Source organism: Megalopta genalis, chromosome 17, assembly GCF_051020955.1.
Source record: "Megalopta genalis isolate 19385.01 chromosome 17, iyMegGena1_principal, whole genome shotgun sequence".
NCBI lineage: Eukaryota > Metazoa > Arthropoda > Insecta > Hymenoptera > Halictidae > Megalopta > Megalopta genalis.
This window is the reverse complement of record NC_135029.1, coordinates 4,029,978-4,050,829: the sequence shown is the minus strand read 5'-3', so window position 1 is coordinate 4,050,829 and position 20,852 is coordinate 4,029,978. Positions and strand designations below refer to the sequence as shown.

General features: G+C 36.0%; 1 protein-coding gene and 1 long non-coding RNA gene across 7 annotated transcripts in view; one reads left to right on the top strand and one right to left on the bottom strand.

The window, feature by feature from the left end:
- LOC117227984 (uncharacterized) overlaps window positions 1-20,852 on the bottom strand; it is a 736,131-nt gene that overhangs the window by 534,663 nt on the left and 180,616 nt on the right. The gene's annotated exons all lie outside the window — the stretch shown is intronic.
- LOC143260712 (uncharacterized) lies at window positions 9,135-10,867 on the top strand. The gene is made up of 2 exons (XR_013034998.1): window positions 9,135-9,395; window positions 9,492-10,867. It is a non-coding gene; the product is annotated as an uncharacterized LOC143260712 (long non-coding RNA).

Below are 20,852 nucleotides of genomic sequence, written 5' to 3'. Positions count from 1 at the left end.
GTAGCAACGATCAAAGTAAAATGGATCTTTGTACGAAAACGCAATTGTAATTGCTACCTCTTTCAATTTTTTAATCGTTAAAAAAAGATCATGTACAATTAACTTTGCGTTGTCCAAGCTTTGCAGAAAGAAAAGAAAATTGTGTTTGCCCCTTGATTAAAATTTAAAAAATATTAACGTCGAATTTATTTTGTTCACGCATATTTCGAAAATTAATGAGAGTAACCAGAGAGAATTGCGCCGAAATCTCGTAATGAATATAATTTGCGAGCGGTGTACAAAATAATAAATCTAGCGGATCATGAAATCGTTAAACCTTCATTAATCGGGGTGTAAATATCAAAACGTACATGCAGGCAATGGAATAAGAGAAATCAAAGAATGAAGACACTCAAGTTCTTGAGATTCCTAAAATTGTATGTTTTCTTCAGGTAATTCGAGCAAGAGGGTGGAAAGTAACGCGTGTCCCTCCATTTGTCCTACGTATCTCTGCATCTAAGGTTTCCAGGATAATCTGTTGTCGCAGGATTACGTTTTAAAACCGTTCAGTGTATCAAGGATCACGCGACGACTGGTCCGTCAGCAAAAGCTGTGTGAATAGGTATTGTGGAGAAAAAGTATTTTCAAAATGTATTTCGAGAATGATTATAACAAATTATTATATTATATTTAAAGCGTAAAAGAATTCAAGCAGAAAATCTCCATTTATATCATTCTCCATTGTGCAATACTAACAGTATTAATAATAACTGTAGGTAATTCTGGCAGGTTGTTTGTAGTCCTGTAAGTGACAAATTATCCGCAACAAGGAAGTTAATTGCCTCGTGGAAGTAAATACCAAATAATCGTAATCAAAATGTTTCATGCTGTTTATACAGAGTGGGCCATTGCATCGTGTAGCTGATGTAAAAATATGTTTAGTTATAAAAATATGTTATGATTATCTTGAAGTGACCTTCGAGACCAAGAATTAAATGGAAACGACAAATTTTTGTCCATCGAGATTTTAGAGACGATGACGTCGTTCGGAAATCTGTAAGTGTATATAAATATGTTTACTATCACGAAACCCCATCATGAAATTTGTAAGACCTTTTTACGAACCTATTTTTTAAATTGTCATTTTAATAAATGTTCGAAATGATGCCCCTCCACATCGATACACTTTTTCAAACGTATCCACGTTAATCCACGGTGGCTAAGATAAGTGGATAAGCAGAGACAAACGTGCAACAAATATGCTTCTCTGTGAGTAGAATTGTCCCTGTAATTTTGCTTTTATTGTTTATGAATTTTCAGTTCCGTCGAAACCGCTAAAGTTACTTTGGACAAATACGAGAATGGAAGTCGCTAAAAATCCAATAAGCGTATTATTGTTGCCTTTATGAAGTAATATAAAAGTTGCTTTAAGTGCTGCGTAAACCTAGTGTTAAATATGGAACTGTAAGCTTGTAAGTTCTAAAACACATCGTTTTATGAAATTTGATGTGGCAGACTGCGAATTTTGCGAACAGTTGTTGCAACGTCAAATAAAATAAGATCGAAGCGGAATAATTTGAGGGGCGTGCAGTAATTTCTTATCATTAACTACCATGGTTCGATCATCGCGAAGTTGGCGTTTCCTATTCGAGCTACTGTTAAGTTACAGAAAATTACCCGTATTAATATATACCGTAAGATTAGTATTCGTAAGATCAACAGCCACGGGGTAAAACCGCGAGACTCGTTGCATTGCGGGAGTCCAAGTTTCAGGTGCCACGTAAATGAACTTATTTACGAGCGAATTAAATGTTTATTCCTCTTGAATTATATTACTCGCATTTAAACCATTTGCCTGAAGGAAATCCACGTAACTCATGTCAACGAAATTCCCGTTCTCTCTATTTATATAGTACAATTAAGCTTCTGGAAGCTGGATCGAGTAAAAGGATTCCGAGAAATGTCTATCTTTCGCTATAGCGTGCAATAAGCAGCTACGAATGTGCTAAATGCATTTCAAATTATTTCTCGTCTGTTTTGTTCAGGTTCTCGGAAAGTATCATTGTTTTTTTCGTTAACCCCTTGCACTATTATTTCATAAATAATCTACTAAATATGACCGGTATTCGTTTCTTCTAAACCGAAACAAAATTACAAAACAGTAAAAACATTCAAGACATTTAAAAATACTGTTGTATTTTGCCGAACTCAGTAATATAATTAGAGAATATATAATAATATATAATAATTAGAGTCTACACGTAGCACTTATATCTTGCAATTAATGCAAACAATTTTTATTTTGCATAAAAATCTGCGATCTGGGAAAAATGTTTTTTGAATAAGTGCAGAGTTTTTATAAATAATAGTACAGACAGTATATCAATAACCATAAAAGTACGGATGTTTTTACTTCATGAAATGTTAACAACAACTGAACTAACGATTGGAGCATTCCTTTCCACAAAGTAAATGAAAACATCCCTGAAACAGAAATTGTCTCGTTGTATCTTGTTCTAAGGACAAAGAAGTGCTAATCAACGTAGATGTGAAAGAAATTTTAGTGCAAGGGGTAAAGACAAACAAATCAACTTCGCAAATGCTTATTCATGAACCTATGAAACTTAACGGTGTATCGATTAATATTCGATGAAATATCCATTATTGATATTGTTAGATATATCTAAGTACATCTGTTGCCAATTTATTTTTATTCCGCACTGTGCGGTACTGGATTACTACTGTGAAGTTAATTATCCTGTTTAACATTCTTCGATCAACATTGCTGTTTTTAAATCGAAATGCCGTGTTCGTAAATATAATACGCAATTATATTATAATTTTTCAACTACTCCTTTTGAGAATTTTCTTATCTAAATGAATACTTAGAACGAATTTTATCACAGAATTATGCTAATTAATCGGATATTAAATTGCAAAGAATTCCATCATCATCTTTTAATTGATATTTGAGTAATCAGGAAAATCTTTTAAAAGATACTGAGATCTAAATCTTTACGATCAGTTCGGTATAAACGCGCAAGCACCAATCTTCATGGGAAAAGTAAATATGTACAATGATAATTGAACAATTATATAATATATATATATATACGTTAGTATAGTATCTAATACTATACGTCTATACTATACTATACTACTATAGTATCTAATACTATATATGTATAATCTCTCTATATAACCTTTTTATGTATATATATATATATATATAAAAAGGTTATATAGAGAGATTATACATATATAGTATTATAAATAGAAGCATACAATATTGTAGTAAATGATAATATGACAATAAATTATTATTAGACTAATTTTCCAACTTCATCGTTTGAATTAATAATAATAATTAAATAATTGTTTCTGTATCAAAAACCAGAGTTTGGTACAAAGTACGATCAAAATCGAGTACAACGAAACACTCACTAATATGCTTTTCAGATTTGTATACAAGTGCAGAGAAGATAGATGACAGTAGTAAACCAACCACTTTAGCTATTGTAATAACTTGCTTATCCGGGTGACGACGATTAGGATATCGTTCGCGATAATAGCACTACGACGGCAGATGCATTTCCATGCATTATCGCTACACGTACCTAATGCAAGAAGCATATCTGTACACTCTTCATTACCGTGTCGCGTTGTGTCGCTTGTTCACTGCGAAATGATAGTTAATGTCGGTGGCACACATCTGACAAATCTGATGGTAAACAAGCCTTGAGATTTTATCACGCGTACAAACAGTCAGAGTGGATATTTCTAATGAAATTAAGGAAGCACGTTCGATTATATCATATTATATATGAAAAATTGGAAAACACGATTCCCGAAATGTGTTCAGAAGAAACAAAATGAATAAATCCTTAACAGAACACCAGCAAATTCTCTATCTATTATATTTATCGGTATTACGATAATAATATGCACGTCAGCGCAGACTCATTTTCGTATTACAATTAATTCGTGCGTCAGTTTACCGTGTCATTATTTGGACTTCGCAGATTACAATATGTTCTGCATGAGGAATAACGGAAGGTCGAAAATTAATTTCAAACAAAAAATCATTGGCATAATTAATTTCGAGTTAACAATTCGGCCATAGTCGGAAGTGGAAATATGTATTTTACCCTTTGCGCTCGAAGATTTTACTTCGACGAGGGTCTTAGCCCTTAACCGGATTATGTTTGCCGCGACGGTCCCACGCAACTTTAAACAAGTCGTCATTAATATACGTTAATGTAATTATTTAAAAATTCATGTAATCCTCTATTTACTCATCCTGTTTGCAATGTTCCAGCATAAATTTACTGGCACTTACTAATTTGGAAGTATAAAATATTTACTAAAGTAATAACTGACAGTAATTGGCAGTTCGATCGTTCGCGACGATAATTTGAGGAGCTAATTGAAATAATCGACCACTTTGTAACAAAAGTTCCGTTGCAATCGGAAAAAGGTGATCCCTGAGGTGATTTCAAGTTATTTCTACCTTAGCAAAAATGTCGATTCGTTAACGAGTTATTAACTGAAAATACGGACCAATATATTTGCTTCATATTTCAGTTTTAACAATGTTTCTGACAACGTTTCACGTATAAATACTAAGTTGCTAATTACGACGATCTTACTGCTTTGTAAAGTGATTCGTGACGAGGTCCGTCGAGAGTTCGTGACGTGTCGTGTCCATTGCCAGTTCCGTTCTCGTCCTGATTGGTTGTGGGTGGGGTGTGTCGAAAATTGATCTTAAACTACAGGAGTGGAAAACTTCGAGGAAATGTTTGTTTTTATCTATCGATAAATTAACAGCTGTCGATGGATTCGTTTCCGGAGATCGAGGAGTGACTGCCTGTTGGCACGCGTGTTTCTTGGAACGACAAATCTTGCAACAGTGACAGATCTTATGTTTGGTATGCTTGATAATGGATATCACATTGAACACGATTCGTAGTCTTATCACTACAAATGCTAGTAAATGCAATATTATGAAATATTAAATTTATTTCTTTTATTTATGCCTATGTGTGTGCATAATCCTGAATACTATAGCATACTACATGGTTGAACTCGTCTTAATGCCCGCTTTTACATGATGGAAAAAAATACGTAGCATTCCATCTGAAAAACTTAAAGTTACCTTTGTTTTTAGAAAAATATTAAAACGACAAAAAATTGACGTATCATATTGTTACCAAAATATACTCGTACTTTCTACTTTCCTGATTTTTTCCTAACGTTTACCGTTTACGAAAAAACCGTTGCTACAAATTATCGCTGTATATTAAACAAACATTGCCAAATTATTAGTGTCTTGCCTCTTTGTCCCTGACTAAGTCCGCCTAACAGTGTTCGCGACGTAACTATCAAGAATAGTTTAGAAGTTTCGACGTGGTGCTTGAACGTTCAGTCAGCGTTTTCTTTGCGAGGCCGTTAAACTCGAATTAACTGAACTTAACCCAGTTTATCGTTGTAAATCTCGCGCCTCCCGCCCGCTCGCCGTAAAGTGCAACGAAATATCCTGTAAACAACACCGATCGAAAGAAAGCAGCAACAGCCCCCCGCGTAAATTCCGTGAGTTGTGGATCCGCCGTCTGTAATTCGAGTCCGAAACTGGAGGATAACGGTGGCTCGTTCCTCCCTTTCGCAACCATGTATCCTGATACGTTACGAGAAGAACGTATAGTCAAGGGGTCGTGTCGACAGACAATTACTTTGTTTTCCAGCGAGTATCTACTGCGACCAAACTAAGGTAACCGTAATAAGATTAAATTCCATGGATATTCCAATTCCTCGGCGAATTCGACCGTCTCAAGTCTAGCTACATGCGCTCCGAATCCACTTCGACGACATTGGGACACAAGTTACTCACGGTTCGTGTTCTAACAGTTTGGCACTTTTAACCACTTACTTTAACCCTTAAATGCATATTGTTGCCAATTGTCTACATTCCAGTTCCACTTAATTTTATTCAAAAACCTGAGTATGTGCGTTTCCGAACACACGTTGATAACAATAGACAATAGACCATGTGTGAAATAAAAGACTTGACATTACTTTTGGCGAGTAAGTTATATGTTTTTTGACAGTTGAATGTGGTGGGTGATAACCTTTAATGTGTTACTTGGTGAGATATTTTCTTTTTTCGAGTTTAAAAATTGCTTTGTGTCACAACAACAATCGCAATTGCTTTGCTGCATTTCATTTATAAATAATGTGAAAATTCCTATATTAATAGATAATATAAATACATGACCATTTGTTTACGTCTACAATAATTTTAGTAATAAACGCATATTGTTGCCAAAAGTCTACATACAACTTTTTTTCAAAATAAATACTCAATATTATTACCTAGATTTTTTTATTTATTTTTTACGTAACCTATGACTACATTCCTATAAAAAACGATTTTTTAAAATTCAAAACAAAAAATCATGCATTTAAGGGTTAATATTATGTTAGACACGTGCTCGAGATTTTAAGCGAACTTTAAGAACTTGGAACGTTACGCAGTTCTGTTTAGTCAAAACGAGGAACAGTATTTTTCTATCGCCGACTGCGGATTTTTATGAAAAATAAAAATATTGTCTAGATTGATTGAAAGACGATGGAATTACAGGTACTTTTATTTATCATGTGAAACATTCCAAAGGAGTAGCCAGCGATAGTAGTATTTTTTAATTGTTCTTGCTGTTTTATATTTGATCTACCCATTTTTGTCATAAATGCATAATGCTTACAGTCACTATTCCATTCAATTACTGATTTTCAACTGCTACAATTAGACTGCGGATTTTTATGTACAATACAAATTCTGTACGTTAATATGATTGCTTCGTTGAATATTGTGAAGTTATTTCTAATTTTTTGTGCGATGACAAAGCTATAATAGTTCAAGGATAAAGTAATGTAATAATAGTAGTTAACGGTTAAGATAATATACAATAGTTAAAAGTTTAATGGATATTTAAGTTTGTAATGATCAAAAAAGTAAAATAACTCGATTGACTGAAATCAATTTTCCTATTTTATTGCAAATAAGTATTTAATTTTGAAATGGTCAAAAAAGGAAAAAGCTCGATTGAAGGAAATCAATTTTTCTATTTTATTGCGAATGGGTATTTAATTTTGAAATGGTGAAAAATGGAAAAAAGCTCGATTGAAGGAAATCAATTTTTCTATTTTATTGCGAATGGGTATTTAATTTTGAAATGGTGAAAAACGGAAAAAAGCTCGATTGAAGAAAATCAATTTTTCTATTTTATTGCGAATGGGTATTTAATTTTGAAATGGTCAAAAAAAGAAAACAACTCGATCGAGTTAAATTAATTTTTCTTTTTAGTATAAATTAATGCCAGTTGAAAATGCGTTGCTATAGTTTGAATACGAAATTCGTAGTGTTAACAGAGCCACAATCGATTTTACAGTTGCGCGTCGCACAAGTATGTTAAAGAGCATGGTGCGTGACCACGCGTCGGGTCATTCCGTCGAACGTAATGAGGGTACTTTCAATTTGAGTACATGTGCCGACAATGTTGTAGTTGCTAAAAATACGTATACTGATCACAAGACAAAACGAATGGATGCTTAACTAGAAAACGTTAACAAGAATTTTAGATTCGTTAGAATTGTTGGAATCGTTGTTTTTACAATAGTGACCTTTTTTTATGTGACGTATGTAACCATCATGAAAATTGTAAGCCAATAGACATAAAAATCAGCTGAAAAAACAAACTTCTCTTTGACAATACGAACAAATTGGGTTACCAAAGTTTTCTACAGAAAAAGAAGATAAGATTGGAGTAATAAATTAGCACAGAAACTAATTGTATGTTTAACAAAATACTTCATCATTACCTAAAACTTCGTAGGCATTTGTCTCAAAATTACTTTTCTCAAGTTAGTGTGTAGCATGATTCAAAAATTAATGAATCAATCAACTTGACATTTTCTTAATTCAAACGTATAATTCACCAAATTCTTATCGAATTAATGCTATTTACTTAAAACATTACTTCGTATTATGTAAAATCAAATGTTATGACTTTTCAAGAGATACTTGGTTAAGACGTCAGAAAATTTAAATAAACCTACTTTGGACTGACAATTAGTTGATTAACACGTTCCGTGCCACGTGTACCATCGATGGTACACGCTTGCATGTTTACTTAGTGAACTGAACAAATTGTTTACAAAAAATTTAGAACCGAAGAATCAATTTCCACCGCAAGAATGGGCGTTGATAAGTTTTTGTTACGTTGTTATGTGTACGAGAATTAATAATATTGCACGTAATACATCAAGTTTTAGTAAAATATCAAAGTGTGAAGATTCGAGTAAAAAAAGCTCGGCACGAAACGTGTTAAATATATAAAATGATCTCTTTTCATTTTGAGACATTTATGAACTCTTTCACGAATGTTATTTTTAATTATTCGTAAAACTAAGAGAGCAATCAATGCAGAAGAGTCCGTATGTGTATCGTTGTTTTTACATTTCCCTTTTTTAAAATCGGCGTCTACTGTGTTTTCGCAGAAAACAGCTCAGGATTAGGTGGTTACCTCTATATATGGCAAATAAAAAAGATCTTGTTTAAAGTCAGTTGTTCTAACGATTTCCGTTGGATGAAGTACCGTTGATAGTTTGCTGCACAAACTTCGCTGTGTTTAATCTCAAAACCTTATCAGATCTTTTATTATTCATCCATTCTCTTACAAAATAGGCGCATTCACTCATTTACCAACGCTAAACTAAAACCTAAAATCCCCCCCCCCCCCGCACGACTCATGTGAGTGGATTAGGGGACAAAAAACAAATATATTTCAACTAATACATATAACAATAATCGACGATCTAACGTAATCGATCGCATGACCAAGGTTTGCAGAGAAATAAATCAGATCTGGCTTTGAAGGAATGAAGATAGGTGACGCATGCACTGGGAGTCCCGTACATTATAATTCTGAACTAGCCACTGCATCGCATCGCGATCGTAGCTCAGAATTATAATGTTCCCTCTCTCTCTCTCTCTCTTTCTCTCTCTCTCCGTTCCGATATGAACTGTAACTATTACCGGTATCGCACCAAGTTCACTCTCTTTACCACAAGAGGCCTCTCACACTCATTCCACACTCGTTCTTCTCTGTGATTGGCACTCGGCAAATAACACAATGCAATTAGTTAGCATACCACAATATTTACACTCATCGACACTCGTGCCATCACACAGCTAACTGTCAATTGCACTCGCACATCGCTCATACTGTTTCGCATCTTCTTATAATCTATCTAATCAACTGGAAGACCAATACTACGTAGCACATTCAAAACCCATTAGCACACTGCGGATCTTGATGCAAAATAAACATCGTTTGCATCGATTGAAAGGCACACGAGCTGTGAGTATAATCTTCTTTCTCGTTTTAATAATGTTAAGAAGTTGAGATCAGTGCACCAACTTTCTTAATTCCTTTTGAACCATTCGCTGTTTTCAGTTTCGCCCACCGATTTTTGCCGTGAATACGTCAAATTCGCAATCTACTTATTAGCCCCGCGTTCCCAAAACGAATTCGACACACGCTCCAACCAGGATTACTCCTGAAAGCAGAACGCCCCGAATCCTCGATTCAGATTTCCCTCCGTAATTTCTGTCGTAGTTTTTCCCGATGTTCAATATATCACCGGGAGCCTGGGCCCGCGGCAGATCTACGATCATAAATCCACAGTGAACAACTGTTTCGCACCTTGCCGCACCTAAATCCCCCGGAGGCAGGGAACGGATAAACCATCTGGAGCGGAGGGCGAATGAGCGGGCAATTTCAATTTCTTCCCGCTATAATTGCGCGTGCATCCATCGTGCTGGTAAACAAGAGGCGAGAGGGGGCGTCTGGCGCTCGCGGAAACGGCCATTAAACGGCGAGGTTAGAGGAAAAAAGGAAGAGTTCGCGGGAATTCCGGGAGTTGAGGATTCCGCCGGCGTAACGGGGGCTCCGGGAAAGTAAAGAGTAACGCCGGGCCGAACGTTTCCGGTGCATGTATTTCGATACGTTACCGTTTCCAGAAGAACCTATAGCCGCCACGAGGTCGGGATAGGAGACGATTGCTTTGCACTTCTGTGCACACCCCCGGGGCAATCGTAAGTTGAGATACCTACTCAGAGAGCCGGCCCTCCCCTTCCCGTCGCTTCATCCGTGCTCCGTCGCGCCAACGTCCCCTTTTACCGTCTCCATTTCTCTCTTCCTCTCGCTATTTCGCTCGCGACCCCTGTCACTCAGTCTCTCCCCAGCATTCTCCACCGTCTCTCCCTCTCGCCCGCTTTCTCAACCTTAGATCACACACATATGCAGGGTGTCGTGTAACTGGTGGTGCAACCGGATTGGCGCTGATTCTACCTCCAAAAATAAGTAAAAAATAGAGAATAAATTTTCTTCATTCAAGGTTTAGCACTGAAGGGAAGGTAAGCGAATCGGAGAGCGTGGTTAAGGTTACTATTAACCCTTTCGCTACTACGGGCCACTATAGTGGCCCTCCATAAGATGTCACTGAGGTACTACGGGCCACTATAGTGGCCCTCCATAAGATGTCACTGAGGTACTACGGGCCACTATAGTGGCCTTTCGTATGATGCCACTGAGGTACTACGGGCCACTATAGTGGCCCTCCATAAGATGCCACTGAGGTACTACGGGCCACTATAGTGGCCTTTCGTATGATGCCACTGAGGTACTACGGGCCACTATAGTGGCCTTTCATAAGATGCCACTGAGGTACTATGGGCCACTATAGTGGCCTTCCATAAGATGCATTATATTGCATAATGTTATTTCCTCTCATACTGTAAATTAAAGAGCGCATGCTAAGACGTTATAAATACCCTGGAATACCCTTTCTTTATAAATAGCCTTTGGAGAGAAATTTTTTCGTACGAAAACATTCAAGCAGCTTGGGTTCTCCGCCGCGGTACTTCCGCTGACGATCGGCGTCGCGTAGCGTGCAGTGATGTCGCGGCGCTCCGTTCAGCGGAAGTACCGCGGTGGAGAACCCGCCCGTAGCGAAAGGGTTAATGCAGTTTATTGAATTGCTATCGATGAGCGCGGGCGCGACTAGCGTGGTGTCGTAGGACTAGCAACTTAGGACAGACTGAGCTTTTGGAGTTGCGCGTTTGTCTCTTTTATACTGGAAGAGAAGAAAGGAATAGATGGACTTTCGTAGGAAAGGAGAAAGTTGGGAAAGTCCCGTGCGGGTCGAGGTGTCCAGATGTGAGGAGAATTGTTTTATTAGGGGTGCGTGATTTTTAGGGAATTTTGAGGATTAGTAGGTTAGTATTAGTATTAGTAAAAGTAGGTCGAGAAAATGATACCATTGAATAGGATTCAAGTGGCGTGTCTGGATATTTCATTTTAATTTTACTTCTCGTCATATATATTACAAGCGACGTGAACTTGATGCATCTTTCATCTTGATTTTCTCGATAACAAAGCCTTAAATGACAAAATGTTGGTCTTAATCTTTGATTTCTTATTTGACGTAGAATTAGCCACTAACCAGCTGTAGCACCAATTACATGACACTCTGTACACCTGTAGACACAGCTTCAGATAATTTCCCTGAAGCAATAGGACACACATATGTCACGAATAAGACTGTGCAACAAAATAAAGTAATATTGGTATTAATCTTATATTAATCCTATCCAATAATATTGGTATTATTCTTATATTAGTTGTGAGTACGTGTATAATATTATATACTAATATTAAATTACATAAATCTTCTTTACATCTTCGTGTTAATATCACAGTTTAGTATTTTATGACAAAAAGTATATAATTATTGCAATAAGAGAGGAAACTGAAAAAAATTAACAAAAATTTCTGAATCCGAATATCTTAAAAGTTAATTACGTAATAAGCAGAAACAGTTCAGAACACTATTTATGCTGTGTCCCATCTAGAAAATTGGTAGCAACATTAAAAATATAACATGTTTAAATAGTATGACAAGAGAAGACTATTCGCTGTTACATGTTAGCATTCAACAATACCTGACCAAATGCAACAAATAAAAACTCAATAAAAAGTAACAGTACTTTGTACAACGTTACGGGAAAAAAGGAAAACTGTTACTTTCAAGCATAAAAGATATTAATTGTCTGACAATTACGTATTAATTGGTGATTGCGTGTGATTAGATACGCATAACATAGTTACAAAACAAGGATAATTTTGTTATTGAAAAATTCACAATTTTTGAGATAATGTTTTCGATAGCAGAAACTATCGATAACCATCGATAGTCGTTCACCTCAACCTGTCACTCCCCAGTTAGTGATGGCGATACATGTGAATTGCATATGTATTAATATCTGGAGTATCGATACGCATGATATCGACATTAAAATGTATCGATATTATCATTTTCGAATATATCGAGACTTCCGAACAAATTATAAAATAAACTTCAGCAACGCAAGTAAATTATTTGTTTATAAAAACGGGTTTTTAAATAATCACCATCTCACTTTATATGATGAGACGAAAAAAATTAAGTCTAATATGTGACAAAGATTACGCAGGGGTGTTTATTTTATCCTGCACACTAAAATATCTTCGTTATCTTTGCTGATATTAAAAAGAAAATGATCCGAATCATAATATTCTTACCTTCGAACTAAATAAAGTTGTCCTGACACATTTTTTAATGTCAGCAAAAATATCGAAGACATCTCAATGCGCAGGATAAAATAAACATCCTATATATTGATAAACAGTCAAATTCTAGGTAAAACTTGAGGCTGAAAACAAAAAGGAATTGTTCTGTTCGCGACAAATATAGCGATTGCAACAAAACGTCGATACTTATAAGCCGCGTATAGATACACAAATATATCGTAATATTAAATATCGATATTTAACTTAAAAAATATTAATATTCCAAATATCGCTACTATATCGGCCATTGCTACTCCCCAGCTTCCACCACTTTCTCTCTCTTTCTCTCAACCCCTGTCACTCCATCTCTCTGCAGCTTACTTCCCCTTCTCTCCGCTTTTCGTTCCCCTGATCCTCTCGCAGAAGCAAGTCGTGCTTCTCTCCAGGCAATGTTGAAGTCTGTAACCCTGAATGCAACCGGCGCGGACCGGAGCAAAGCAGAGCAGAGAAGAGCGGAGCGGCACCGCGAACCGAAAGAGCTTGCGTTGGACTAAGACTCGCTAAGAGGGAGGGCCAGACCAAGAGATCGATCGCTCGAACGTGCTTTCGGCATCCTCGAATATTACCCTCTACCTATAAGCGACCTATATCGGTTGTGGGTGCACGTAATACCGTTGCCCGCGTGCGTATAGGTATGTATTTACGGAGGCTTGAATATTAGATATACTCGTGCTTATATATACGTGGACCACGATCTCTCGTGCATATACTATACGTGTTTGTACATACATGTATGCGTGTATGGATGAGTATTGTATATGTATATGTATATTTATGTGTGTATATATATTATATATATATATATATTCGGTAATTATAATATACATAACTAGGTTAGTATGTTAATACCCATCCGCCTGCGTACAAATGCATTTTGGGCAATATAGGTGCACGCTGAATGCCGGCGAAGTGTTTATCAGATGTCATTAGTAGGCTGCGGATATCTTTGTGCTTTTAGATTAGTATGCTCTACCGGCTGGCATGACGAACGGCCGGCATTTAATCGACGTACTCTGCTCCGGCGAGGATTAATCATCTATTTTTTGTTTTTTAGATGACGGAGTTTATTTCACGGGGTTGTATTTATTTAACACTAACCGCACCGTGCCAGTCAAAATGACCGGTTTAATATTTGTTGGTTTTAATGTTATTTTAACTAAAAAGTTATTTAAGCATTATACAGAATTATGATACAATGGCGAGCTGTCTCAGTAAACTCAGACGTCAACTATTTTTGGAGCTCGGTAGGTTTAGTAAATACAAGATAAAAATTGGTGGTTTTTGAAACATAAGATACGATGAAATGGAATTAATTAAAATGGGTTAATTAATCGAAGCGAAGCTGCATATATTCGTTAAAATTATTATTTCTTAACTTCGTTGATATCAACGATTCTTAATGAAATATTTAGTTTATTTATTTTCAACGATGAATGAATTGTATCAAGGACGTGGCAGTGAACACATTAACTCTCCTCTTTCGTTCCTCGCGCCAAATTGACACTGCCTTCATTGGAGAAATAACCTGTCCTATTGGACATCTGTAGTTTTATTAATTCTGAACATCGTAACTAATCTCTTTTAAAACTTGTCTCATATCACTTTAGGTTTTCAAACTCAAACATGGAATTTACGGCGTTAATTGTCCATTATTTCATCTGATTAATTTCTGATAGGAATTGATGCGGCACAGAGTCCCTATGAACATTAAATTACACATTAATATTGAATACAAAAGGATAATAATTACAAGATACGAACGTCAATTTGGAGCAGGGAACATAATGCAATGAATGCAAGTCAGAAAATGAATTAAAATAAAGTTCTAAATTAATGATTATAATTGAGAACACATAACGATGTTCACTTCGACCTAAAAAATTTTTACCATCGTGCCAATTTGATATCAAAGGATAAATTAAGCTATAGAAATGCGGGACCGATGAAAATTGAAGAGTATATTTTGATTTTCGAAATCGAATGTAACGTTGGAACGTGTAATGAAACGCCTGTCAAATTAATTTGAATTCCGATATAAATTTCAGACATGTAACTACAAATACGTTCAATATATAACTTATTGAATACGAAAACGTACGCTTGACACCGCTGCATAAACAAATATTATTCCGCAAATAACGTAACAATTTTCCATAGCCGCAGACGAGACAACACGAGTTTTATTTAAAATCCAGAATTGATGTATACATCATAAAACGTTCACGCAAAACCACTTGACTGCTGGCATTTGGAAAATTACAAGCAACGGTTATTAAACGCAAAAATGGCAATTCCCGATATTTTCACTTAACAAAATAAACGAAGATACGCCGAAACTCGGTTTTCCAATTGCCATGGCTTTATGCTCCAAATTCACCGCATCGCAAATGACATTTGCACCCATTCGCAAAACAAATTCACCATTTTGCGAATCAAATCCATTTCGTGGGCATTACGAGAGTAAGACAATGTAAATGCAACATTAAATATTTTTTACGAAATTCTTCGGAGATTACTGCAGGAAGTGAATTTGGAGGAAGTTGATATTTTACATAATGTAAGCCTCGATAAGACTCAAGAATTGAGTGATCTAGTTGGTTAACACTAAATCTATTTATAACGATCTCATAACTGCCTGTGATTAATTGCTAATCAACCATGGTATACGAAAGGATTTTTTTATCCGTAAATAAATAAATCGATAAATAAATACAGAAATTATTTTGATTTCAGATGTTTGGATTGAGATATTGATTCAATCATTTCCTATGCAAAAGTCTTTATGATTTTGCGAATGCAGTCTTAAATTCTACGTAAGAAATATTTTCTGGGCAAATGTTGCTACTCATTTTGTTGCAACAATTGCTTCCGCAGGTCGTTTCATGATTATTATATGAATATGTGCATGAAATATACACGCGATAAGAGGTCCACCGTGTTAAGCGATCAAACCATATTCACTATTAAATAAGTATTTAACGTACATTGCCACATGTACACAAAAGGTTGTTTATTCCGGAACAATAAATTTACATTGGACTTTATTCTTATTACTAGTCTTATTACTAGTCCTCATCTTTGTATGTTACTTCACGAAAATTAGAATCAGAGAAAAGTTTCTTTCGTCATCTAAAAGATTCCTTGCTGTAAAAACAAAATAAAAAAGACCATTAAGCTCCGTTTATTAATACGTTCTTTTGCATTTGAAAAATCTGTACATGTCATAAATGCATGAAGAGCAGTTTTATTGAATAACTCGGCAATGGGTGAACGTCGCGCGTGAAACAACGAACTAAAGTGAATCAAGTGTATGAATCAAGTACAACTATTATTATCCGGTTCTCCAGTTTATAATGACTGATTCAAATTCTCACATGTTCTATCAAGGTTCATAGCAAAATGAACGTGTCTAGAAGGAGTACATCAAAAAGTATGTTAAACATGATGATCATAAGCATACTCGGTTACGATTTTGTCAAAAAGGTTCGCCCTACGAACGTTAACCCTTTGCGTTCCAATGTATTTTCTTCCTTTCACTTCGGCAGTTGCTGTAACGCAATCCAAGCATGCTCCCGTATGTAACTTTGCAACCTAACTAGAACTATAGATATTACTGTTTTGTCCGTACGTTCGGTTAGTCGCCTAACGTACATGCGCGACCGAACTATTGTACGCTCGATTCGCGCTTCCTACGGCAAATTAATGACGTGGAAGGGTCTCTAGTAGTCTTAGAGAACTTTATTTTTTGTGTTGTACTCTCTGCGAGCGCTGGCGGAAGAATGCTCTTCCAACGCTGGAAAGTCGTGGAAGAGCACCCGTGGATGGAGGTAGATTGTTTATTATTGGTCAAGGCACGAATCACCCCTTGGAGGGGGGTGTCTGCCTTGACCCTTGTTGGGGCCTGAGAGGGTTTCCCCAATGGTGGGACCTTTTTATGGCCCTTGTCTCTGGACGCAACAATTACAATTGTTCAACGTACCACGTAATTGCGCAATTTACCACGTCATTTGTTCACGAATATAATGCGAACCATGAAAATAGGCTATTAATGCAAAAGTCAGTGTCGAGTCTGACTCGACGTAGGAGCGCAAAGGGTTAAAAAGAGTAGAATACGATCTACAAAAGCATGAATTCACATCACAGAATCTGTAAATGAGAGAAGACTTGTTCCGTTCGCGGTTCAGCCTCGGTGTAAAACTTTTTGGTAAACACAATTTCCGAAGTGATTTCCTTTGTGCCCCTGGAGCCTGTATGCGCAAGTGGATCGCCATGTTGCGTCGCAGATATATCCCGGACATAATTTCCATTATTAGATCCGCGGCATCTACATATGTATGTAATCACCTTGCACGGAGGTGAGCGTATGCACGTGCAGACAAAATATTTGCCCTGGCCTCTATATAGCAGTCGCACAATATACAAGGCATAATGCGAATCGCGGCCAGGCGAACGGCGGGGGTGGTGTTGCTGCGGCTATGGTGTGGTAGCGGTTTAGAGAGTGGGAGGCCGTAAGGAGAGCCCGATGGAAGGAGGCCCGATATTGTTGAGCGGCGATAGATACGATTCGCGGGCCATCTGTCCGCCGTTGGTACGAAAATTCTCTGGAAAATCGAAGGCGTCTTGGGTGGCATCTGGTGCATTACAAGCCCCGGCGGTATCGCGAGCGAAACCCGCCGATACCGCGGACTGCAACTTAGGGAGCGGAATTTTTGCGAGCAGCCGTGGAAGAGAAAGCGTTCCGGTAGATTCGAGCGGAAAATTGGAAAATGGTTTATCGCGAGCATTCGTGCACGCGATTCAATGCGTTCCTACCGCAACGCTATGGTGCAAGAGACACCCAAAAGCGGTAAAGTGTACATTCATAAGTGTACGTTCAGAGACAAAAAGATAAGACACCTTATTAATTCGACGATTTTTATTGAATATATAACGATGCTGAGGTTTATTAAATGTACATTGCTACTATTTTTGGTTGCAAGTGTTAATTTGCTGGCACAAACTTATAAACTTATAAACAGAAATAGTGCCAAAAAATGTACATTTAATAATTATGAAATAAATGTCAAATTAATGGAATTACATGTTTTTCCGTCCTTGTTTGTGTATGTAATAATTGTATTTTTTAGTTATATTGTTACCTTCAAATGTTATTAAATATTCCGCGTTAATAAGATCATACATAAAGTCCAAAAGTTAGTTTTTCATTAATTATTAATTAGTTTGCAATAATTGTTATTGATAGTAAATTAGTACTATTACTATTATTGCTACTATCACTACCACTATATTGATATAATTGTTAAAATAATAAAGCAGCTTTCATTGGAAATCATTGAATACATTTCCTTATTCTGACACATACTATCATAAAAATGGTGACACATTTAAATAAATTCAATGTTTCAGCTTTAGAAGACAATTTACCAGTCACTGTTAAATTATTGTATATTTAGAGTTAATAACAAGATCACATGTATAAAGTCTCATTGTAAAATCCCCAAAAATTGGGCATAGCTTTGTAATTTCATTCGGAAGATATTTTATACCGTTGTTGGGTGCTTTCTGGCCAATAGTGTGCCACCACCAGGTTTCGCCCGCGCACTCGATACACGTTCTAACGCGTTTTAATAAAACTCCCCCTTCGTTTCGAGTGTTGGTCGAGCTGTCTGTTACCGCGTTCGCTGCTGAACCGCCTGAAAAATTCCCTCGAAACAGTGTAATATTTATCGTTGTATAATAAATACCGGCCACAGAGAACCGGTTCGCAATCTAAACCGTTCTTTGGAGGTTTTACAACGGGAGGTTTATGGTACTGACAACTGGAACTCACTGTTCCCGAGATAGCACGGTACGACAGTAATTTCAACTTTCGTCAACTTAATATCGGCCACGGATCCCTGAAAGTTAATTTATAACCGCGCGTTATCAGTAAACACGTGCGCTTTTAGCGTCCCAGCTTCCAGCTTAATAGCGATTGACGTGTCATAAACCTCCAGATGTGGCGCGATAGTCGGTGGGTCTCTGCCAAGACCGAGACCTCCTTGGGTCTAGTTCCCCTGCAGGCTCCACGTCAAAAGTATATTTCACCCCCGCACGAGCAGCAGTAGCTTCGGTTTTGTGTCTGTTCGCGACTGGATACCCAGTCCCTTACTTCTGAGCCACGTTGCCCCCCGTCTCATAAATACATTTATCTATACGGAGTGTCTCGGAATCGGTGCGCGGTGTGATATATTATCAGTCTAGTGAGAAGAAATTAAAGTGCGATACTGATTCAAACGTATAAAATCAGATTATAAACTATTTTAACACATTGATTGCTATGCCACTCGTATGTACATGCAACACTCCTATGCGTAAGAATAACTTCCTTAACCCGAGAAAGATAACCTACGTCGCAGAGGCGCCTGCGAAGACTGTTGATTTTTGTTAATTTTCCATAGAGGTCTAGTGATTTAAGTTTAAAATTACTTAAAATATAAAAAAATATAATATAAATGCATTTTATTTTGACAATAATGCCAAACCTTTAAAATGACTAGATTAACTTAAATAAATATCCATTGTTAGTATAAAATTGACGCCTTAGAAAAGCATGCGCCTCTGAAGCGTATGGTTATCTTTTACGTATGTTGTCATATGGTTATCTTTCTAGGGTTAATTAAGATAGTTATCTGAAGAAAGTTTTGAAATCATTGGCAAATGTTATTATGATTTTTATATTTACTTTGCATTATATTAGGAAATATATTTCACCAGTAACGTATTTAATAATTCACCAATGTTGGCAAAAAAACAATTAAATTTTGGCGCGTGCTTTTAAAATTTCTTTCGCTAATTTTGGTGTTCTTGACATCAATTTTTTCATTGTATTATCCGAAGAAATATTCTTCTATTCACCTTGTAATAATTTCCAGACATGCCTTTCACATTTTAGATAATACTCTTTCCGAACTTGTATGTCTACATGATTTCATGATTTCTTTGTGAGATTAAAATCAAGGAGTGGCCATTCCATTGTGTTTGTATGAGAAGTCTGTTTAACCTGTTGTAGATAATTTTGACATATTCTAGTAGTATGCTTGGGATCATTGTCTTTCATGAAAGTAAAATTTGTTTACCGATGTTTTATAGTATTAGTTCATATTTATGGACAAGTGTATTTAATCGATGGGATTATTTAATCAAACTTGACAATTAATTTTTAAGATAATATATTCAGTGCACGAAATTTCATTGGAATCTGCCAAATGCAAGAAAGTTGAAAAATATTTACTATCAGACATATTAAGGATACAATTTTTACTTCATTTCCGTTAAACTTACAGAGTGCTAAAAGTGACGGGCGCGTGTCGCTAAAATGACTTTGTGTTTTATGACAGAACTATGAAGACATTAGAAGAATTTAAGAATATTTTTACATTATGTATAACTCTTTCAAATTATTAAAGTACAAAAGACATTTTCATCAGGCTTACGTTTCTTACAACTAACTTAAACCATTTTTATTTTGCATAAAAATCTGCAGTCTAGTTATCACCATATATATTATCATAACTTGTGATATTATTCATCATCATTCGTCAAATTCAAAATTAATTAATTTTCAATAGTCAAATTCAAATTCATTTATGTTCAATCTTCATATCCAAATTTATATATCTTCAATCTTCAAATCCAAATTTATATATCTTCAATCTTCAAATCCAAATTCACGCGACTTCAATCGTCAAATTCAAATTTATTCACCATAAATCATCAAATTCAAATTTATTCATTATCAATCGCCGCATTCAAATTTATTCATTATCAATCACCGCATTCAAATTTATTCATTATCAATCACCGCATTGAAATTTATTCGTCATCAATCATCAATCATTGAATTCAAATTCATTCATTTTCAATCGTTAAATTCAAATTCATCCATGTACAATCTTCAAATCCAAATTTATATATCTTCAATCTTCAAATCCAACTTCACGCGACTTCGATCATCGAATACAAATTTATTCATCATCAAAGCATCAAATTCAAGTTCATTAACGTACAATCTTCAAATCCAAATTTATGTGTCTTCAATCTACGAATCCAAATTCACGCGTCTTCAATCATCAAATCCAAATTCAAATTCAAGTTCGAGTTTAT